This window comes from Triticum dicoccoides, chromosome 5B, assembly GCF_002162155.2.
Source record: "Triticum dicoccoides isolate Atlit2015 ecotype Zavitan chromosome 5B, WEW_v2.0, whole genome shotgun sequence".
NCBI lineage: Eukaryota > Viridiplantae > Streptophyta > Magnoliopsida > Poales > Poaceae > Triticum > Triticum dicoccoides.
Genome location: NC_041389.1, coordinates 470,392,070 through 470,400,230, shown reverse-complemented (window position 1 = coordinate 470,400,230; position 8,161 = coordinate 470,392,070).

Below are 8,161 nucleotides of genomic sequence, written 5' to 3'. Positions count from 1 at the left end.
GTCAACAAGACCACTAGTTTCAAGAAAAAGGGCAAAGGGAAGAAGAAGGGGAACTTCAAGAAGAACGGCAAGCAAGTTGCTGCTCAAGAGAAGAAACCCAAGTCTGGACGTAAGCCTGAAACTGAGTGCTTCTACTGCAAGCAGACTGGTCACTGGAAGCGGAACTGCCCCAAGTATTTGGCGGATAAGAAGGATGGCAAAGTGAACAAAGGTATATGTGATACACATGTTATTGATGTGTACCTAACTAGAGCTCGTAGTAGCACCTGGGTATTTGATACTGGTTCTGTTGCTAATATTTGCAACTCGAAACAGGGACTACGGAATAAGCGAGCACTGGCCAAGGACGAGGTGACGATGCGCGTAGGAAACGGTTCCAAAGTCGATGTGATCGCGGCCGGCATGCTACCTCTACATCTACCTTCGGGATTAGTTTTAGACCTGAATAATTGTTATTTGGTGCCAGCGTTAAGCATGAACATTATATCTGGATCTTGTTTGATGCGAGACGGTTATTCATTTAAATCAGAGAATAATGGTTGTTCTATTTATATGAGTAATATCTTTTATGGTCATGCACCCTTGAAGAGTGGTCTATTTTTATTGAATCTCGATAGTAGTGATACACATATTCATAATGTTGAAGCCAAAAGATGCAGAGTTGATAATGATAGTGCAACTTATTTGTGGCACTGCCGTTTAGGTCATATCGGTGTAAAACACATGAAGAAACTCCATACTGATGGACTTCTGGAATCACTTGATTATGAATCACTTGGTACTTGTGAACCGTGCCTCATGGGCAAGATGACTAAAACACCGTTCTCCGGAACTATGGAGAGAGCAACAGATTTGCTGGAAATCATACATACAGATGTATGTGGACCGATGAATGTTGAGGCTCGTGGCGGATATCGTTATTTTCTCACCTTCACAGATGATTTGAGCAGATATGGGTATATCTACTTAATGAAACACAAGTCTGAAACATTTGAAAAGTTCAAAGAATTTCAGAGTGAAGTAGAAAGTCATCGTAACAAGAAAATAAAGTTTCTACGATCTGATCGTGGAGGAGAATATTTGAGTTACGAGTTTGGTTTACATTTGAAACAATGCGGAATAGTTTCGCAACTCACGCCACCTGGAACACCACAACGAAATGGTGTGTCCGAACGTCGTAATTGTACTTTACTTGATATGGTGCGATCTATGATGTCTCTTACCGATTTACCGCTATCATTTTGGGGTTATGCTTTAGAGACGGCCGCATTCACGTTAAATAGGGCACCATCAAAATCCGTTAAGACGACACCTTATGAACTGTGGTTTGGCAGGAAACCAAAGTTGTCGTTTCTTAAAGTTTGGGGCTGCGATGCTTATGTGAAGAAACTTCAACCAGATAAGCTCGAACAGATCCGAAGGCAAAACATTCGTTGCTAAGAATGGATCCTTTCTAGAGAAGGAGTTTCTCTCGAAAGAAGTGAGTGGGAGGAAAGTAGAACTTGATGAGATAACTGTATCTACTCCCTTATTGGAAGGTAGTTCATCACGAGAACCGGTTCCTGTGACGACTACACCAATTAGTGAGTGTCGGTGTCAAAACCGGCGGATCTCGGGTAGGGGGTCCCGAACTGTGCGTCTAGGCGGATGGTAACAGGAGACAAGGGACACGATGTTTTACCCAGGTTCGGGCCCTCTCGATGGAGGTAAAACCCTACGTCCTGCTTGATTAATATTGATGATATGGGTAGTACAAGAGTAGATCTACCACGAGATCAAGGAGGCTAAACCCTAAAGCTAGCCTATGGTGTGATTGTTGTAATGTATGTTGTGTCCTACGGACTACAGCCCTCCGGTTTATATAGAGACCGGAGAAGGCTAGGGTTACACAGAGTCAGTTACAATGGTAGGAGATCTACATATCCGTATCGCCAAGATTGCCTTCCACGCCAAGGAAAGTCCCATCCGGACACGGGACGGAGTCTTCAATCTTGTATCTTCGTAGTCTTGGAGTCCGGCGGATGATGATAGTCCAGCTGTCCGGACACCCCCTAGTCCGGGACTCCCTCAGTAGCCCCTGAACCAGGCTTCAATGACGATAAGTCTGGCGCGCATAATGTTCGGCATTGCAAGGCGGGTTCCTCCCTTGAATAATCCAGAGAAGATCATGAACACCAGGATAGTGTCCGGCTCTGCAAAATAAATTCCACATTCCACAGTAGAGAGAATAAAATGTACACCAGTCCAATCTGCTGACGTATTATGCGGCATGACATCACACCGCTACCAAGCCTTTATTTGAATCGTTTTTTATTATACTACCTCAGCACGTTTAGCGAAGCGGTTTCCTTGGCACGTCCTGTCGAAGCAGAGATCGTGTTCCCCTTATTCCGGGATTCTCATCAATACGAACGTGGGTAACCCAACTGCGCCATTGATGGTGGCGCTTGGGAGATAAGCGAGTTTTACCAGGCTGGTGGGGGAAACATAGTCTCCGTCCGCCTATATATATAAGGGATAAGGATTTACCTTCTCACCTACGCCTTCTTCCTCCTTTGCTTATCCATCTCCGCGCACTCAAGCTCCAACGCCCAAGCTCGCGCATCTCGCCTCGACCTTCTCCGATCATGTCCGGAGCGGGAGGAAAATGGTTGGCCTCCACCGTTAAGGAGGAGCACATCACCAAGCTGCGCAGCGCCGGATACCTTTGCAGCGACATCGCGCATCGGCTGCCCAACGAGGGGCAGCTCATCCCCACCCCCGGGCCCCATGAGAAGGTTGTTTTCCTCCCCCACTTCCTCCGCGGACTGGGCTTTCCACTCCACCCATTCGTCCGGGGGCTCATGTTTTACTACGGCCTGGATTTTCACGATCTGGCGCCGAACTTCATCCTCAACATCTCGGCGTTTATCGTCGTGTGCGAGGCCTTCCTCTGCATCCGGCCCCACTTCGGCCTGTGGCTCAAGACCTTCAACGTCAAGCCGAAGGTTGTGAAGGGCACGCAAGCGGAATGCGGAGGCGCCATGTTGGGCAAGTTGCCCAACGTCCTTTGGCTCGAAGGGGCCTTCGTGGACTCCGTTAAGGGGTGGCAATCGGGGTGGTTCTACATCACCGATCCGCACGAACCCACGTGGGCGGCGGCCCCCAAGTTTAGATCTGGTATCCCCATGCAGCTCACCTCCTGGAAAGAGAAGGGCTTGTTGTGGGGTAATCCGAAGGAGCTGACGGGACTCCGAGCCTGTATCCAGAAGCTGGTGAACAATCAGCTCAGGCTCGTCGATGTGGTCCAAGTCATGCTCATCCGCCGGATTCTCCCATGCCAAGAACGGGCATTCAATCTGTGGGAGTTCAATCCGAAACAGCACCGGGCGCTAAGCGGGCTCTTCGACACAACGTACGAAGGCGCCTGGAGGGTGCTGTTTAAGGGCGCCGAAGCCCCCGCATCCGCGACGGAAGATCGCGGCTTTTGCTCGCAGCATCCAGCTGACGAGGTAAGTGATTCAACCCCTTTACGGGACACTTGTGGTAAATAGATTGATTCTAAGAGGGTTTCAATCTCTCTTTTCCTTTGGCAGGAATGGATGGAGAAGGCCGAGCAGCTCATCTGTCCGGCTCCCATGCCAGAAGACCCAGTGGACGCCCGTCTAGCAGGGCTGCTGGTTCCGGCACCGCACGTGGTGCCGGGGAAGAAGGCCAAGAAGGTGGCCACGGGGAATCGAAAGAGTTCCCGTAATCAGGTGTCCGACAACGAGGCGGAATCCTCCCCCGAAGACGAGGAGGAGGAAGAAGACTCTCTCCCGGAGGAGGGAGAGAGGAAGAGGAAAGCTTCCCCAACAGGGGAGGCTGAAGGGTCCAAGAGGGGAAGAACTATTCCCCCGGACAGCTCTGCCAACATCGACGTTGGCGGGGAGGAGTGGCCTTCAAGGGCCAGGCCTCCGGCGAGATCGTAAGTATCCGGATCCCTGACATGCAATTTCTTTCGTGTCACATAGTGTCCTACTAATGCCGCGTACTGTCCGCAGTCTGGCCGATGATGATCTCCCCGCTTCATCGAGCGGGTCGTTGGCCCCGTCGGATGTGGATTCACTTCCAACTGCCTCCACCCCCAGCGCCGACAAGGACGCCGAGGTGGGATCCCAGAGAGGGGCCCATCGGGAGGAGGCTCCGAAGGCACCGCCAGGAAGCCTCCCGGACTTTGCGCCGGACTCTACATCGGAACCTGCAATGGTTCCGGAGTCCGGCAGGCGGCCCCTTCTAAAGAAGGGCAAGACCGTGACGCCGGCAGCCTCCGTCCAACCAGAGGCGCCGGACAACTTGCTGGAGGCGCTCAAAGGCGCTTCCATCGAGGAAGAACACCGCACTATCATGAGTGCGGTGATTCAGAAGGTTCAGCTCGCGAAGAGCGGGCTGACCGAAGCCTGCAGCAGCCTTCTAACAGGCTTTGAGGTAAGAAGTTATAATTATGTAATGTAATACCGCATAGACAGTAGCCCCTGATGCTCAGTTCGGTGTTCGGAAAGAAAAGTCGGACTGAGGATCTAAGAAGATATACACAGGGTTGCATAAAATGTGACAATATGGGTTTGCAGGCTGCGCTGCTGACCGCTGCCGCACTGACTGTGGAGGTTGGTGCATTGAAGCAGGATCTCGAGCGGTCCGAGCGAGAGCTCGGCCATGCCAAGAAGCAGCTCGAGGACAAAGAAGGTGAGTAGCACCACTTTGAATAGTTACCTTACAGAAAAGGATTTTGGTTGCAATAAAATTAACGAGGATAATATGGGTATCACAGGGGCCACGAACGAGGTGGCAGCCCTGAAGGAGGCTGTGTCCGCGGCCGAACGCAATGCGGCCGCGGAACGGGCAGAGCGAGAAAAGCAGGAGGCACAGGTGGCGGAAGTGCGGCAAGAGCTCCAAGCTCTCATGGAGAAGCATGGGAGCTTGGAGCGTGACTCCAAGACTCGAGAGTCCGAGCTTGCCTCGCCTTTCGAAAGTGCCAAGTCCGCCAAGCCCGAGGCCCATAAGGCCCTTCAGGAGGTTGAAGATTTAAAGAAGATAGCGGTGGGTAAGGCATTTTTCATGCAAAGCAAGCATGTTAATGTAAACTACCTAACACTTACCCGCATTCGGAGCTCTCCAGGGGCGTTTGCAGATCTGCCGTGCAGTGTGTCCGATGCCGCCGCATTCTACCGTGGCGAGGAGGGGAGCTCAACGGAGAAGGTCTTCTGGTCTCAGTACGCTGAGGCCGGCCATCCGGTGCCCCCAAGCGACCAGTTGAAGCAGCTGGTCGAACTCCACAAGGTAGGTGAGGAGGCCATGAAGGGCCTTATAGTCCGGCTATGGCCTGGATGGGCCATGCCTGGGAGCTACTTCGGCCTCGTGCGGCGGCTGGTGGATGCGTGCCCCTGGGTGGAGGTCATCAAGCGCTCCGCCTGTATTGAAGGTGCTCGTCGGGCCCTTGCCCGCACAAAGGTGCATTGGGGCAGGCTGGATGCGGAGAAGCTTCTCACTGACCCACCGCCACCAGGCAAGGAGTATCGCACGCCCAAAATGTATTATAAGACTGTCCTGAAGGGAGCCCGCGATATTGCGGATGAGTGCCCCAGAGATGTAATTTTTGAGTAAACTCGCTATGTATTATCCTGTGCGCTGAAAACTTTGTTCATGTGTGCCTTAAGCAACGCTTGTTTTAATTTAAAATAGTACCTTCTGTGCGGCCGTTTATAAAATCTGAGAGATGGCAAGTCATTGGCTTTAGCCCCCGAGCCACAAGTGCTGGGGTGTTCGGGATAAACTTGAGCACTCTTGTTCCCATTTTTGGGTCCATCTAGGGAGGCGCTCAATACAACGAACCAGGCAACCGGACTTATAATGCTTGAACACTCCCACTTAGCCATAGAATTCTATAATTTTAAATTTCGGCGAAGCCCCTGGTATTCGGAAGACCGAATCCGGGGCGCTATCCACGCCTTCGTCGGACATTATCCGGAACTTCGCTCGAAGCGGAGTGAGTCTTTAAGGACCCGAAAAGACCTCTCGAACAGCGACCGGTCTCTCGCCCTATCATGCCGGTCAGTTTTAGCTTTCTCCACTGAGGCGCTCGCCCGGCTCAACCGGGGCGCAATCGTAGTGGTTCTCCCAGTGCCACCTTAGCCGACAGAACGGAACGTAAGGTACCAAAACGTGGGAGCCGGGCAAACCCAACTATTGACCCAAGACATGATTCGGAGCCGATTCATATAATGCTATAAGTTCGGGGTGCCGCACTTATGAAAGTGTTCGGACTTATCACACCATAATGCGGGGAACATAAGCCCCTGGTGTATTAGGCCGTACCAAAATATACGGGTGCGAGATGTCATGTAATGAACATATATATAAAAAGTAATGTAATTGCAGTCAAAAAGTGCTGCATTATTTATTAAGGGAAGTCTGCAATGAGTGCGGACTGATACAAATAGTGCGGTAAGCAAGGGATTTGGACTAATTAAACATGTCCCCCCCCCCCAGGGGTGAGCTGCGGACTTGGTGTACATAATAGAATTTAATGCTCGTAATTGAGACCACCTGAGTGTTCGTCGCAGCCTTCCTTCTTCCCTGGCTGTTGCATCATGAGTTCGGCAGGTTCACCGCCGGACAGGGCCTCTGGTTAACGGAGTCCTGTGTATACAAAGAAGGAAAATGATAATAATAAAAAGAAAGGGGGGCACACTTGCGAGCCCCTGGTGTGGTCGAGCCGCACTTTGGGTCCATTGTGATCATGCCCCTTCCCCTGCGCCCATGGTATCTCCAAAGCGTAATGATGTACGCGGAGGGTTGTTCTTGCAATCATGCGAGGGCGGGGGTTAGGGCCGTATTGCTACGCGTGCTCTGATCATGCCAGGTGGTCTTGGTTGGTATTGCTTCGGGCGCGTTTTGCTGTATCCGGCCGTTTAACGGCCGGACTCGAAAATTGCCTTAAAAGGCTGCTCTGTACTTCTGCCGCGAGAGCCGGTGTATGTTCCTCCGTTCGGAGGGAGCGTTCCGTATTTCCGTTGACCGTGATGACTCCACGAGGGCCTGGCATCTTGAGCTTGAGGTATGCATAATGCGGCACCGCGTTGAACTTTGCAAACGCGGTTCGTCCGAGCAGAGCGTGATAGCCGCTGCGAAATGGGACTATGTCGAAGATTAACTCCTCACTCCGGAAATTATCCGGGGATCCGAAGACCACTTCTAGTGTGACTGAGCCTGTACAATTGGCTTCCACACCTGGTATGACACCTTTAAAGGTTGTCTTTGTAGGTTTAATCCTTGAAGGGTCTATGCCCATCTTGCGCACTGTATCCTGATAAAGCAGGTTCAGGCTACTGCCGCCGTTCATCAGGACTCTCGTGAGGTGAAATCCATCGACGATTGGGTCTAAAACCAATGCGGCAAATCCGCCATGGCGTATGCTGGTCGGATGGTCTCTTCGATCGAAAGTGATCGAACAAGAGGACCATGGATTGAACTTCGGGGCGACTGGCTCCATCGCATAGACGTCCCTTAGTGCATGCTTCCGCTCCCTCTTGGGTATGTGGGTTGCGTAAATCATGTTCACCGTCCGTACTTGTGGGAGGAAACCCTTCTGTCCTCTATTGTTCGGCGGTCGGGTCTCTTCCTCGTCGTCGCTGTTTAGCCCCTTGTCATTGTTTTCGGCAATTAACTTGCCTGCCTGCTTGAACACCCAGCAATCTCTGTTGGTGTGATTAGCTGGCTTTTCAGGGGTGCCATGTATCTGGCATAAGCGGTCGAGTATTCTGTCCAAATTGGACGGACCCGGAGTGGTTCTTTTGAATGGCTTCTTCCGCTGACCGGGTTTAGAGCCTCGGAATCCGGCGTTGACTGCCGTATCCTCCGTGTCGTCGCCGTTAATGCGGCGCTTATTTTTGTTTCGACGTGACCTGCCATTGTTGTCCTTAGTATCCGGACTGCCAGAATTTTTACTGAGGTTGTTGCTGCGACCTAGTCAGCTATCCTCTCCCGCGCAAAAGCGGGTCATTAATGATGTGAGGGCTGCCATGGATTTCGGCTCTGTCCCAGGTGCCGGGCTAGCCACTCCTCGCGGATGTTATGTTTGAAGGCTGCGAGGGCCTCTGCATCCGGACAGTTGACGATTTGGTTTTTTTTGTCAAGAACCGTG